This window comes from Cibotium barometz, chromosome 43, assembly GCF_041138505.1.
Source record: "Cibotium barometz isolate CiBa-2024 chromosome 43, ASM4113850v1, whole genome shotgun sequence".
Lineage (NCBI taxonomy): Eukaryota > Viridiplantae > Streptophyta > Polypodiopsida > Cyatheales > Cibotiaceae > Cibotium > Cibotium barometz.
Window position 1 is genome coordinate 11447679 of NC_141088.1, and position 17211 is coordinate 11464889.

Sequence of the window (17211 nt, forward strand, 5' to 3'; positions counted from 1 at the left end):
CACTCTGAGATCACCATCAACAGCATTCATTCGAGGCTTACAAGCCTTGGTTTGTGCACCACTTGAGGTAATGTGAAACATGTCTTTATATAGGTATCAAGTTGGATTTCATATTTTGTATGATGGCTTATCTAGGCATTGGCGGGTGGTTCCTTATAGCTCAAGGGATTTTATTCACTTGCTATTATGCTCACAAGGTGGAGGATGCCATCTCGAGGGTGCACTACTTAGAAACCCTATGTATCACGTGCATTCAAGGGGTATTTAAAACCACTTACCTATGAATTTTATGAAAGATCCCTGTCCCCACCGCGCAACAAATTCAGGGGTGCTAGCAACGGAAGTAGCACTTCTTGCACGGGGCAGGGTCCCTCACTCGGGGCCTCGCCCACGGATATCCGAACAAGAGACTAATCCATCAGTTTTTCCTAAACCGAACCCGGAAAAACTTCCCTTGCCCAGAAAGCACGGGTGATTCCTCCATGATAAATTTACTCTAACATAGTAAAAAGCCTTAACAAACTGAACTGATTTGACCAAACCTGTAAGTCCCATAGTCAGATCAAGGAAAAGACTTGCACTTGGATCATAGAGACCAACACTTTTTTCCTCATTGAGAGGCATAGCCGTTGATTCTTTTCCATAGAACAATTTTTATCCGGGATTTACTTCATCTATCGTACCATAACAGAATTAAGTCTCAATTTAGGGATCCATCAGTCCAGCCTAACTCCATCCAGTCCCGTGGGTTAGCCAACTGCCCAACCACTGTAGTGATGGGATCCATTTCAGAATTTGGTTAGGTTTTGTCCCGGGTACCAGGGAAAAGAGTTCCCAGGTCCCCTAGCTGGATATTTATGCAAACTAAAAACTAGTCACACCACATACACACCCAATATGAAATTGCCTTTTTCATAGAATCAGCTGTCTTTAAAACAATCATTTAATGAAACCATAGTGTCACTAATCATAATCCTCAAAATCTCCGATTGAATCCTTATTTCCAATCATTCCTTCATCGGTGTACCTATGGCATCATTGGCAACCAAAATGCTCACTACCTATCCACTCAGGGACCTTTTCGATGGTTCCTAGCTCATAGTACTCGACAATATATTCACATATCAAAATGGAATCTCCATTGAAGATCAGCAAGATCAACCAATAGAACCATATAAAAGAACCATGGACTCATCCGTTGTTGAGGATCAGCAAGGTTAATCAACCAGATCCATGCCCGAATTCAGAAAACAACTCTTACTCCTTGTTCCAATATCTTCCACGACGCATGTGTGGGTATCTTTGGCAACCCACTGTATGGTCAACACCCTCTAAGATCCTTCACAGGTGACCTAGCGCTTCACTCATAGGCCGCTTCCTTGGTCCCTCATCCACCGTACCGGAAGCTCACCATTTTAATCGAACCGAGGCTGGTCAAGACCTCGGCCGACCTTGCTACGCAAGACATCCTCCATTGACTCTCCGTTAGCTGTTGCAACTTAACAGATTAGGTCTCCACGACCTCATTCACAAGACGGTCAATATGCTTCCCCAACATTCTTGACATAAAACAGTCATTTTAAAAACAGTCATAAATATAATTTTTATAACGAACTCTCGTCTTTCTATATTGTTCCACATTAATTCTCATTTGTTTCATATGTATTCCATTTCTCATCACATCATTTTTCATTTTATCACATCTTTTCTAATTTATCCGCATCAGATCTCATCCACTCGCATCTACCCATATCCACATCTCATCACATCACACATCACATTTATCTTCATTTACATCATATCACATTCATTCATAACCACCACATTCATTCGTTCGCATCTACCACATACATTCTCATAACCATCCCATCACATACATTCTCTCCACATTATATCACATCACTTCTATCCACATCATATCTCATTCATACACATCTCATCTCATTCATCCACATCCATCCAATCGTTCATATGTATGACTTCTCACATCTATCTATACATTCATATCTATCACTTCACATCCACATATATTCATGACACATCACATCTCTTTACATCACATTCTTTCACATACACATCTATATCCATTCTTTCACATACATACATCCACATCCATTCTTTCACATACTCATTCGCATCCATTCTTCACATCACATTCTTTCACATACATCCACATCCATTCTTCACATATACATTCATATCCATTCTTCACTTATACATTCACATCCATTCTTCACTTATACATTCACATCCATTTTCATCACATAACATCTACTCATATCCCATATCATTCATTTACATCCTGATTCACATGACATCACATCCCATCTATTCATTCACATCTATCTGATTCACATCCATTTTCATCACATCCCATCTATTCATTCACATCTATCTGATTCACATCACATCTCATCACATCTATTCACCTCACATCTCATCACCTCTATTCACATCACATCTATCCATCCCTTCATTCACATCTATCTGATTCACATCACACACATCTCATCACATCTATTTACCTCACATCTCATCACCTCTATTCACATCACATTCACCCTTCCATTCATTTCACACCTATCTGATTCTCATCACATCTCATTACATCTATTCACCTCACATCTCATCACCTCTATTCACATCACATCCACCCTTCCATTCATTTCACACATATTTGATTCTCATCACATCTATTCACCTCACATCTCATCATCTCTATTCACATCACATCCACCCATCCATTCATTCACACCTATCTGATTCACATCACATCTATTCATAGAATTTAAACATAGAATTTAAGAGAATTTCAATTTTTGATATAAAGATTCTTTACGCATCTATTTATGCATAAAAATCAACTTTAATGGAAATAACACTTTTATAAAAACCCTTTTATGCATCTATTTATACATAAATTCAAATTTAAGGAAAATAACACTTTTGAAATAAGAATAAATCCTTTATGCATCTTTCTATGCATAAAATCAATTTTAATGAGAATAACACTTTTGAAATAAAAATAAATCCTTTATGCATCTTTCTATGCATAAAATCAATTTTAATGAGAATAACACTTTTGAAATAAAAATAAATCCACACACACACGACTCTCATGGAAGCATTACACAGAGATTGAGAGAGAGAGAGAGAGAGAGAGAGAGAGAGAGAGAGAGAGAGAGAGACGACTCGTTAACTGAATTTATGTTAGTTATTTCCCACACATACACACATACACACGATTACAAGAAGGCTATGCCTTTTTTAAAGACTCCTAGGCGACTCTAACTAACTAACCGATTCTTTAGTGACTCTTCATATTCCAAATGACCCTTCATATTCCAATCTAATGACACTTTCGAGATGACAACTTAAATGACATCTTTAATGACACTTCTAATGACAACTTGACACTTCTGACGACAACTTAAATGACATCTTTAATGACACTTCTAATGACAACTTTCCGGACAAATGACACTCTCTACACTTGGCACGCTCGAGGGAACAATTGCGAAGCTATTGAGAACCACTACACCCTTGAGAGAGGTCAAATGCCTTATCCCAGGGTTTACATTGAATTTTGAGACAATAATTGAAAATCTCTCTTGGCATTGATTCACCAAAAGACTCCTCCATCAGCTTGTCCAAGGTTCGTGCTTCTTGTCGGCTTCGCATCTCCAGGTAGTACATCCGATCTTCTCTTTGTCGGTATGCCTCCTTTGGAACACTCCATCCTTGCAAAAAGTCATCTTCTTGAATCCGCTTCAAAAAGCTCCTCTTGATGTCAACACTTTGAAAGACTCCATCCCCATCGGCTTCGCTTAACAGCTTAACTCCATTAGACAGATGCGTTTTTGTGCATAAACACCCTTCTACACATAAAGTCATTAAAATGAACATAATAGAATGAGTAATATATCTACACTTCGAATTACTGCCTGAACTGTGAATTTCAATAGCTTCCGATTTCGCTTCTGCAAATGTCGATTCAACAACCCCGTATTCTGATTCAGAAAAATCAACTGCAACTTCTGCGCCATTTGCTTCTCATTCAGATTCCTAGGCTCGGATTTCCTCCTATCTGCCCTTCGTTGGCAAGAAATGCTCCTGCTATCGTAAATGCTCAGCACCCGCTTCACTCCTACACACCTTCTTCTAAAAACAACACGCTCTTCTGCCTTTGCATACACCTTCCCCTTGGCACCTCCACAGCATGTTTGAATGACAAGCGAGGCTCTGTAGGCAGTTCCAAACAGGAATAGGCTAAGTACCTCTCTGAACAGCACCTCCGATTGCATTGTAGAACTCGCCAGCAAACAGGAGAAAGGGATCACCACACCGTCTGATCGCCAAGTGTTGAAGGCACTGTGATCGCCAAGTGTTGAAGGCCGTAGTCCTCAACAAGATATACACACACACACGACTCTCATGGAAGCATTACACAGAGATTGATTGAGAGAGAGAGAGAGAGAGAGAGAGAGAGAGAGAGAGAGAGAGAGAGAGAGAGAGAGAGAGAGAGAGAGAGAGAGAGAGAGAGAGAGACGACTCGTAACTGAATTTGTGTTAGTTATTTTCCACACATACACACATACACACGATTACAAGAAGGCTATGCCTTTTTTAAAGACACATACACACATACACACATACACACGATTACAAGAAGGCTATGCCTTTTTTAAAGACTCCTAGGCGACTCTAACTGACTAACCGATTCTTCTGAATTTGTGTTAGTTATTTTCCACACATACACACATACACACATACACACGATTACAAGAAGGCTATGCCTTTTTTAAAGACTCCTAGGCGACTCTAACTGACTAACCGATTCTTTAGTGACTCTTCATATTCCAAATGACCCTTCATATTCCAATCTAATGACACTTTCGACGACAACTTAAATGACATCTTTAATGACACTTCTAATGACAACTTGACACTTCCGACGATAACTTAAATGACATCTTTAATGACACTTCTAATGACAACTTTTTGGACAAATGACACTCTCTACACTATGCATAAAATTAAATTCAATGAAAATAACACTTTTATAATAAAAATTTCCATTATGCATCTTTCTATATGCATAGAAATTAAATTCAATGAAAACAACACTTTATAATAAAATTTCCATTATGCATCTTTCTATGCATAGAATCAATTTTAATGAGAATAACACTTTATAATAAAATTTCCATTATGCATCTTTCTATGCATAGAATCAATTTTAATGAGAATAACACTTTTGAAATAAAAATAAATCTTGTATACATCTTTCGATAATAAAATTAAATTCAATGAAAACAATACTTTTATAATAAAAATTTCCATTATGCATCTTTCTACGCATAGAAATTAAATTCAATGAAAACAACACTTTTATAATAAAATTTCCATTATGCATCTTTCTATGCATAGAAATTAAATTCAATGAAAACAACACTTTTATAATAAAATTTCCATTATGCATCTTTCTATGCATAGAAATTAAATTCAATGAAAACAACACTTTTATAATAAAATTACCATTATGCATCTTTCTATGCATAGAAATTAATTTTAATAATTAATATCAGTGATATTCATGCATATTCATAGGTGAATATGTACATGGAGTAAATCATAATATTTCTTTTAGAATGCACAAATGGTGGGAATTACTCTTTTGAAATAATATAAAAATAAACTTTCTTTTCCAAAAAATTCTAGAAAATTTTACCATAACCTCCTTTGTATGGCTGACCATTTCTCATTTTTAACATTCTATTTTCTATTTAAATTAACCCCAATTAGATGTAAAGGACTCTAATCTACACAATTTTCAATTTCCAAGAGAGTAAACAATAAAAAAAGTTTAATTAATCTTTTTGTTAAACTTTTGATAAATAAGGACTGAATTGTAAGGAAGAGAAGGGGATGGCCTTTTCATCAAGGCATAGCATCAGAATTTACTTTAATCAACTAAAACAAACCAGAAAATCAAGAAAACCATAGATTTAAAATTAAAAGTAATAAGAATTTAGCTTACATGGAGTTTGTAAGCTTTTCTTTGGCTTGAGGGATTGAGGATTCTACTTCTTGTTTGGATCAAGAGTGGCCACCAATTATTTTGGAGAGGATTAAGTCAAAAACAATTAAATTATCAAGAAAATTCAATGTAATTGGCTTTGGGTAGGAGTAGAGTAACAGTGAATAAACACTATTAGCCTTTTACAAAGGGGGAGGCTTCTATTTATAGGAAAAAGTGAGCCTCTAACCAAGCAAACTAATTCTAGAATTTTTCAAATCAGTTTGGTCAATTTTTGACCATTTTTAGGTAAGTTTAGCTTACTTTTTGGATCTAGTTGAAAAACATGAGAGAGGAGAGATGAAAATATCTCATTATTTTTTAGTTTAAAACTCCTCCACACATGTGAAATAGGTGCCTCCTTCATGAGGGGAGATCCCCACACTGAGGTGTCAAAAATGCATCATTTCTTCTAAATATCTCTTCTTTTTTAACTAATAAACCTTGTCCTTAGTCAACTCTTCATCTTATGTGAGCATTTACTCATTTTTGGGGGATTTTATTTTATTCTTCAATTTATCTCCTCCCTACATTTGGATTAATCTTATTGGTCCATAGGAGCCTTAATTGGAGCATAATTCAAAATTTTTTAAAAATCTAGACCCTTAGGCTAAGGTCCTTTATACCTATTTTTAATTAATTCCAATTGCACATTGGAAAGTTCTTTTTGAATTTCTATTTCAGGGGAATTCATTTTAGACACTAGGAGGATTTTTATATCTAAAAAATATCTCAATTTTGAATTGCCTCCCTCTAGACATTTTCTCTCTCCAGGCCAAAACAGGGTAAAACGGGATCTTTCTTTTATTTCAGAGAGGGGAATAATTATAAGATTAGAAGGGGAGGTTCTTACACCAGCACACCTCAAAAGCTGGAGGGAGGAATCTTACATTTTCCATGAATGAAATGATTCCTTTTTCTTTACGGGCTTACGGTTTTTTTTTTCAAAATTGATTTAAAAATCCCCTTCTAGAAAGTTTTTGTAAATTCATCTTAAAATTTTGAATTAAAAAACCCCTTTATTTGTCCTCATGTGGTATACTTACATATTTTTAGGTGAACCCCATGAGAATGGCATCTACCATGGGATGGTTTGTATCATGAGGACATGTACCTCGTGTGTGGCAGCTTGGCCATGCTTTACTTGTGCGAGGAGGATTCCTTGGTGGATGAGGTGGTGACATAACAATAGTATGAGTATGTGAAACAAGGGGAATCAAGGAGATTACAGCTAGTGGAGCACAATTCGGCATACAGCGAGTTCATGAGAACATTTACATCTTTCATCTATGACTATTTACAACATGCTCATGGTGCCAAGTGGAAGGACCTTCAGTTTTGTACCAGCATGTAGTAGTTTCATATTGGTGTAGTTGTCTATGTGGTTGACTTCACAGAGAACTACATGTTTGCACCACAATAGGATATTCAATCATAGCACTACTTTTTTAAGCAAGTTTTGCTTGAGACTTACCTCATTCTCAATTTAAGGTCTTCTAGATATTGTATATTCATGTTGTCTATAAATTTGGCATTTTCCATCCTTGTATGCTTGACTAGGTGGCCATCATGGCGCAAATTAGTTATCGGCATACAGTGGTGGTGGCAATGGATGGCATAGCAATCATCCTAGAAGAGAGAGTCGTAGTTAGAGAGTATCACTTTTACATTAGTGATGATCACTCTCATAGCGCCCAGTTTGTGCAGCATTACTTCCATTATCATGATGAATTTTTGAGAGAGCATGGGGTCACATGGACATGGTGGTGGATATGGTCAAATGGATGTGGGGAACAATTCAAGAGTGCTTGTCTTGTTAGTTTTATTGGCTATATTCTTCGCATTGCATGATAGGTAACTAGGTGATTTGGAGATTTTTCAAGACGTGACATGGAAAGGGTGAGCACGATGGTGCATGTGCTTGGTCAAACGTGCCCCTCAGATGTCACTAGCTCCACCCTGAGATAGTGAGTGCTTTTGAGATGCACGGTAGATATTCTTGGAGCATTCTCGCAACCCTATTTCCAACATTTTCCACCTTTCTTTAACTCATGGGTAAAAGAAACATGGAAATTGGTTATCCAATGGTGATAGAACCATGTTTTCTTTGAAACTTTGAATTTCCCTTGTAATTTGTGAATGAAAATTAACTTCTCTTAAACTCCAAGGCTTTTTTATCTTCTCGTTCTTCACTTGCTTTCAATTTTTGCAATCAATCTTGGCTCTAATACCACTGTTATGGGAGGTTGACATGAACCCAATGAATTGATTTTGTAAATTTTAAACACAAAGCAAAAAATAGAATAAACAATTGAATATGACACAAGATTGGGTCCAATTTGCCCCCACACAAGAGTGAGCCCATGCTTCCTCTTGGTGTATTTAAATATATTACTTGAAATAACTTATGGGGCTCAAAATAGTGTCCTTTTACAAATATGTTGACTTTTTCAAAAATAGCTTGGTTTATTGGACGTGTGAGCCAATCTACTAAAAAATCGATGTGAACCTAAAACCATATAAATATGTGCATCTCTTCTAAAATCAAATATGCACAAGGGAGCTTTCACATGTCCCAATAAATATATATACATTGTCAATAAATATGGATGACACCCAAAATGAATTAATGTTGCTTTTTGCCACACAAAATTAAATAATATACATCATCGTTGCGACACTCAAAATTGATTATCTCAAAATATTCTTAACCACCACTAGCTCACCTCCATTATCCAATCCAATGATTCACACTTACATTAACTATGCCAATTAATTAATAAATTTGATTAAAAATGCAAATAACCATACAAAACTCATATCAAGACGATGCAACCAATACTCCCACACATGTATGGATTCACCCTCATACACGTAAAGTAAGCTACGATCACCCAGATTTAGAAAGGCATCTAAATCTAAACCTATCTAGGAGAATTCATAAATAATAAGAAACATGGGAATATAAATATTCAAGGAATTAACTCCTCATAAACAAGAACTTCAAGGAATCTCCCTGAAGGAACCCCTTTTGAAGCATCCTTCGGCACAATACTTTCTAAGGTCAAGGTCAAAGGGAAAGAACCACTGGCCACACCAGCCCCATAGAAGACTTAACGATTGCACTCATGCAGCAAATGACTGAGCAATGGTGGAAGGTCGGGGGTAAGGAAAAATAACGTAGGCTAACCACACATGTACCCCAGACGTGAGTTGGTTTAGTGTTCAATATGCCGTACCAACCACACAAGCACAGAATGTCCCCATCTAAGACCAAGGCAAGGAGGTATCTGTGGTGCACATGCTGCATGAGGATGGGAAACCATGACACTATCCATTAGTACAAAAGCCAACCTCGGAGGTAGTAACCAATGGTTGCACCAACTCCACTCGGCCAACACATGGCCTCGCTAGCTCCATCGGCAAGACCCATGCTTGTCAACGCACCTCACCTGGAGTAGTATATTCCCCAAAGAAGAGTCCTAAGAGTCCCAAAACTACCCCTACCACCCTTCCTCGAGTAACATGCATTAACCAATGGACCCTGACAGAACTCCTTGAGGAGGAGGAAGAGGCAATAGTAGGGGACACTAACTACCTAGAACCACTAGAGGCTTAGAGTCCCCCAAGTTAAATCCTTAGCCACTACATTCAAGATTGCGATAGTGCCTACCCTATATATATAGCCGCCCGCAGGGGGAGGAAGAGGGAATAGTAGGGCACTAAACTACCTAGAACCACTAGAGGTTTAGAGTCCCCCAAGTCATCCAAAGCCACTATGTTCAAGATTGCGATAGTGCCTACCCTATATATATAGTCGCAATACAATCACATAGGGAAAGGAACATCAATGCCATAGGATCCCGCATGCCACTACAAGACTATCATTATAAGAGACCCCACCAGGTGGAGGAGTGTCCTATCGAGAAAGCTATGGCGGTGGCCATACCAACAGACCCACAAGAGAAGACCAAGGAAGGAACTAATCCATCCCATGATTCAAGGAAACTTGGAACATGGATTAAGAGACAAGGATAAAACCTTCGAGGCCATGGCCTCCAAACTCTTGGGTATAATTACCAAAGAGTACCACACTCAACAATGCCATATTCCACACACCATTACCAGCCCCCCCCGAAAGCTATGTAAGTGATAATAAACAAACACCTAGAGACATAGTTGGACTCTCCGCCTTCCTTTCCTCTTAAGTGAATTTTTTTTGTTGTTGGATCCTTACTCCAAGGAAGTCCAAGCCTATGCAAGGACTTGAAGGATTGGATGGATGGAAAGCGAAAATGGAAGAATAACCGATTCGAAAGGTAGAGGCTGTTCACCAATCCTTTCCAAAGGTACTAGTGAATAAGCTAGACCATTACTTTGAAAGCGATGACATGATGTCATCCTTCATGTTACAAGGACAGCTAAGTCACTTCAGTCTTAGATGAAGGGGCTAGGGTCAACATCATTACCAAGAAGTGCAAGGAGAAGTGGGGGCAACCATCACTAGACACTACGAGCCTGATAGTCAAGCTCGTTAACAGAGCCACATAAAAACCCATGGGTTTATTGCAAAACCTAAGAGTTAAAACTTTTGGCCTAATTTTTCGCCACTCTTTTGTAGTGATGATGAACTTTTCTCAGCAACCTAATTCCAATGACTATATCTCAGGCTGACTCGACTATTCATGAGAGAAACCCGAATGGTCCATGATTGGGACATGAACCACATCTATGTTTATAAGAGAAATAAAACCCTCCAAGTGAACCTACGAATATGGAAAATTCATCCAATGAGTGGTAGACCTTTTGCCAAAGACTCCATAATCACCAATAACACCACTGAGCTAAACATATGCCAAAGTTGTCTCACAAAATGTTGGATGAGGAATGTGAAAGTTTGGAGTTTCCCTCACTTCAAGACGCGGAAGACTCCAAAAATTGGATGCTTATTCTTGCAATCATGGACATCCTCCCAATGACAATTGTCACAAGATATGTCACCGGTAGATGGCAAGGAAATCGCTTCCATATATATGTTAAGCGCTACAACAATGTAACATGCAGCACAATTTGAAAGTGGTATTCATGACCAAGAGGTGGTATCTTGGGGCCGAAAAATATAAAAAAGGAATCACCTATTTCTGTTCTAGGGAGGGAAAGAAGCCCATTGGCTTAGAGACATTAGGGTCATAGACTCCCATGTTGACTTCTACCATTAGTGGGCAAAAAGAGCTCAATCTTTCAAAAGTTTCGGCCAAGTAAGGGTCACATAGAGAGATGCCCTCATAGGATTGAGTGAGTCTATTAAACTCTCTCACTCCGCAAGAAGGGCAAAGAACAAAGCCTTAGCATAAGCTAAAAAATAAGCTTAGTGCACCCTACAAGAGTGTGCCTATTCGGAAGACCTTAGACATGTGCCTGAGCATTTCAAAACATACAATGTGGGTGACTGCTTTGTACACTTTGAAAAGGTAAAGAGAACCCATGACAGGAAGCCTCGGACATCTTACAATGGATCGATTGAGGTTAAAGAGGTCAACATAGCAGAAACCTGACAAGGATCCCAAACCTTTATACATTAGAAAGGACCTATCTCCTGAAGAAGAAAAAGACCTCATTGACCTACTCACAGAATTTTGAGATTGCTTTTCTTATAAATATACAGACATGAAGGGCATACCCCTAGAGTTGGTCAAGTACACCATTTCTATTATGGAAGGAGCATGACCATCAAGGTATAGAGCCTACCCAAATGAATCAAAAGTATTCCAAAACAGTCAAGGATGAGATTGACAAGCTCATCAAAGCTAGATTAATTTATGAGATATGGCACACAGAGGCTCATGAGACGAAGGATTTTGCATAGATCGAAGGGTTCGACTTTCACTCCCATAGATAGCATTGACCTTGGGGATCCTGCTAAGGGAATTAGCAACCCGATTACACACCTAGTAAAGCACATTAATAATGTTCCTTTTCATTAAAAGTGCCACTACTAATGCAGGTGCATGTGCATGTGCATCCCTGCCATCCCACCTACTATGGGAGGTGCAAAGGCAAATGCCATAATTACATCAAATCTTATTCCACCATCCAAAGTACCTATACTATGTTGTTGTACTGGCAAGTCAAGGCGTGCCTCAATACCAATAACAACATTCCAAAGCTCTTTGTTGGTGACTAATGCATAATTGTAACCTCTATGGGGATGCCCATTATTTATTTCGTGATATTTTAATTTGGGTGTACTTTTTATCACCTACCAGGATTAATGTGTTTAATCAAGCTGTGTGCACTGGTATGATTAATGTGTTTAATCAGCTGTGTGCACTGACTAATATTTAGGATAAAGGCAATGAATGAGTGGCGAATTATGTGTTAATCGTTGGGTGGAACACCACTATGAGATATTTTGGAAGACATGTGAACACCTTTTATGGTTTCATATTTAGGCATCTATATTTTTGTAAGGCCAAGGCCTCATACCTTTGTACATACCAAATAGTATTTTATACTTTTGGTAGGCCCAAGACTATGTTAATGCTTTCTATATTTTTGTATAGCTTGCACTCTCATAAACTCAAAAGCACTTGTGCTTTGTAACAATATTTTTGGAAGTAACACCACATGAATAACGTTATTGGTTAGCCTCTAACTCACAACAAGGAACAGAAAGGAATAGGGAGGAAATAGGCTTATTTCCCAACTGAAAAAATGAAACCATGACATCATGTAATTGCAACAAGAATCAAATTTTCTTATCATGCTTTTATACATTGGGAAGTGAGATTTATTAAATGTAGAAAGAAATTTTTAACATATTCTTTACTTTTTTTTTTGTCTATGATGTAGTGAAATGTCAAAATGAAAAAAAGAGTAAGAGAAACAGGGATTGTAATTTTTTTTAAATTTAAATAATCAAAGTAATGAGGTTTTAAGCATAAAACCACAGAAAAATCATGGTAGACTAAAGAAGTTATTTAATGAAGATGCATTGTGTGATCAACCCAATGTAAACTTCAAAGCGCTTAAGCTAAGCGTGACAATATCAATAGGTGGTACTGATATTGATGAAGCATTACTAAATAATCTTCATGATTTTATCACTAAAGAATGCCTTGCTAGTGATTGGTCATTGGAAAGAGGGGGTACAGTTTTCCATCTACATTATTAAATGGTAATTAGAATTCATGCAAAGGCAATTATTACAGTCAATAAACTTATAAAAAGTATCTTGTATGGGATAAGAAGAATCCTATTGGTGGAATTATAATGGGTAGAGCTTTAAGGCTGAAAAATATGCACACATTTCATGGTATGATAGGTTATTGTATGAAAGATCTAGACAAGCCTCATTAAAAAAATGTGTCACATAATATTAGGGTAGAAGATATTTCTACGGGAATAGAAATTTACATGCAATATGGTGGGGATAATCTCAAGAACAAAGTTTTTTGATAAAGCATTGCTGTTTTGGAAGTTCCATTTAAAGCATCCTTTAGGCAATAATTTGTGCACAACCATTCATAAAATGATAAATACAGGAAAGTACTACCTATCTTTTGATTGGATAACACCATATCAAGGAAGATGAATGGAGCTACAAAAAGTTGATGCTTTATGGAAGACAATGATATATCCATCCTACACAACAATGAAAGATATCTTTGATAATTTTATTAATAAACAAAATTTTGATGCTTCACATCCAAGATTAGATTGGTTCATGAATAGATGGAAAAGTAATGAGAATGAAGTTGACGATTTGAGGTATACCTTTAATAAAGATGAGATAGTAGACAATGTATATGAGACAAATAAGCAAACAATTGAAATAATGGAAGAAGAGCAAACCCATAGACCTTTAAAGAGATAGTGAAAGAGAACAACATTAGATAGTGAAGGTGATGATAGTGACAATGAGGAGAAAATCCACAAGCTAGAATATATTTATTTTTGAAAAAAAAGAATACTAGTATTGTAATCACATGAAAGTGCAATAAATGAAATTTCTAATATGTTTCTCTCAATTTTCAGTCCACGTGATTTTTTGTTATGTTCCATAGCAATGCATCTAGCACACTAGACTGTGATGCCACATCCAAGTCGACAAAGTACTTGTTGCAAAAATAGTATTGGCACAGTTTCATGCACGAGAGAAATGGATTTCCCATGAGAAGATGCGTCATGAGTGACATGGGAGGGTGGAAAGCATATCAACAATGTCATCAACATCACCCGGCGAAGTGAGGAGTGGCAACAAGTGCATGGGCACCACTTCGAGTGGTAGTGACATCAAGCTCATGGGCCACACTAGATGGTGGAGTGGTGGCGAGCTCATAGGTGTTGCCCAAGAGAGGCAAGGTAAACTCAAGGTCCACACCCGAGGGTGGAGTTTCACGAGCAAAGGAGTAGCAAGCTCATGGGAGGCACCCAAGAAAGGAGTGACAAGCTCAGAGGGTGCACCTAAAGATGGAGAGACATCTATTAGAGGAGTGTCTAGCTCATGGGTGACACCCAAGAGAGGAGTGCCAAACTTGAAGGGTGTGCCAAAAGGTGGAAAGGCACCAAAGATAGGAGTGTCTACCTCATAGGTGGCACCCGCAAGAGGGGTGGCAACACATGGGCAACATGTAAGGGAGGAGTGGCAAAGAGCTCAAAATAGTGTGAAGAAAGAATTGTGGGAGAATGAAGAGAAGAAGATGGTGGAGTGGGGTCATGGGAAAGACATGGTGAATAGGTGGGGGGGAGGAGATGTTGCCTCATCAATCGAACCGCCATGTGTTGCAATACTCGAGCCCTTGTTTTACGCTCATGATCTCTTCTCCTCTGATCCTCCATGTAAACCCTTGCTTTCTCCTCATAAATAAGGTGGATTGGGGGATCCCGTTGCTTATTACTTTTTCTACTCCTACTACTTTGTGAACCCATGCTAAGAGGTAGACACAAAAAGACTAAGCTTAAATTTGAAGATAATTAAGATTAAAATAATACTAGAACAAGATTAACATATGCTTGGAATGGAGACAGCTCCAAAGTTGGTGAAGGTCCAAGAATGGGGATGAGTCAAAAAATTAGGCTAGAACATGATCAACATATGTTTGGAATGGAGACAACTCCGAAGTTAGTGAAGCTTCAAGAATTAGGTTGACTCAAAAAATTAAGCTATATATACTAAGCTAGTAAGCATTTGATTGGTTAGAACTAGATTATAAATATCTTTAATTTTACCAATTTACTGACATGGAACCTCCACATGGGCATTCCTCATACTCAAAGGTGAGGTGGCAATGCCTTACATGTATCTGTTACACATGTATTTGATGTGGCATGCCATGTAGGCAAGAGGTAGGCAACAACCAAGTTGATTGTGATGAGGTGGTAAGATGACATGGACATTTTGCATTACATGGCAATGACATGTATGCATACAGTGATGTGGCATGCCATATAGGCTTTAGGGAGTCAACCTTGTTGACCTTGTTGAGGTGGCATGCTGACAGTGCATGATGAGATAGCAACATGCTTATGTGGCCTCTCCTCCATATGATGTGGCATGTACATGTAGGACTAAGACTATGTCACCATAGCTCAATTGCTTGACAAATGACATACACTCCAGGTTTGGTGCAACACCAAGTCTAATAGGCAGCCTTTGTTTTAGACTTTGGCCAAACAAACAGGGAAATTTTGATTAAGATGGTTGGAAAATGGGCTTCCCTTACTCAAACTCACTCAAATTTTTTTAATTAAATTCATCATGATAACTACTTTGATTCACAAAAGTTAGAGTACAATGAGGAGCATATTAAATGTATATAATGAAATTATTAAACTTCTATAGGCTCTCTAGAAAAGTGAGTGAATTTTCTACAAGAAGATCAAAAGAAATTCAACCATTAAAATTACAAATTGACCATGGTGTTTTATAGATTAAATGGAGGAAAAATCATTTTAAAAAATAGATAAACACCTAAAACAAATCTAAATAAACCAAGTTAAGCTTTATGCAATGTGTTATTTTCATATACAAATTGGAATGATCGTTGTACTTTGGATGCAGAAGTACTAAGCATTTTATGTATGACATATAGTGTAGTCAAGAATTTGTATTTTTAATCAAGGGGGCCATTTGATCCACTATATATATAATGTGCCCCAAATACCATGCCACAAAATTCCAAATGTAACCATGAGAGATTGGACCTTTAAGTTGTGGGAGATGCCTATTTTCAGGCTACCTTCAAGGCACCCAACTATCAAAAGTGGTGCGCCTTATCTTGCAACCACCATTACAAAGGGAACAAGGGGAGGGCAACATTTGTAGGGGGATGTTTGTAAATATCTCTCTCAAAAAAGAAATAATGATATAAAGCTTGATAGATGGATAGACCTATGTGCTTAAATACTACCTTGTATAATCTTTCACTTCTCTTATGATCTTTTGACATTAGCTAGATATGATGGATATAATCATAGTTGGGAAACAAAAATAGTGTGCATCTAACAATAAAAAATGAAGTGCAAAATAATGATTAAAACAAAGAAACGGTTTGTTAAATGGTGCATCATTACATATTAAAAGATAGTGATCACTAGACTTCAAAAACATGAATGGAAATGTCATATTAAACCAAAATAAGAAAAAAATAATGTGATGAAAAAAAAATTAATGTCTCCTAGGCATGGAATTTCCTAGTAGCTATGGTTTTGATGCATAAGAGTTGTAGATATAGATATAGTCGATGCAGATATAGTTGTAGATGTAGATGCAAATGTGTTGGATGAATAAATAGATGGATGGATGGATAGATGGTGGATAGATAATACATATATATATATAGATTCATAGCTAGATAGGTATTATGATGGATAGAAATATCAATGGGTGAATTAGTAGGTACACTATTGCTCAAAAGATTTATAGTGCATTTCTTTTAAAATTTGCAATGACGATAAGATTGAAAAATGAAAAGATGCTTTTCTATACACTTTCTTATAAATATCTAGCAATGTTAATTTGAAAATGAAAAGATATTGAGATGCTTGCTTGCATAATGTCATTAGTATTGTTGTAAGAAAAAACACTTTTTTATGGCTTTTAGATACTTTTATAGAACATTCATTTCTCT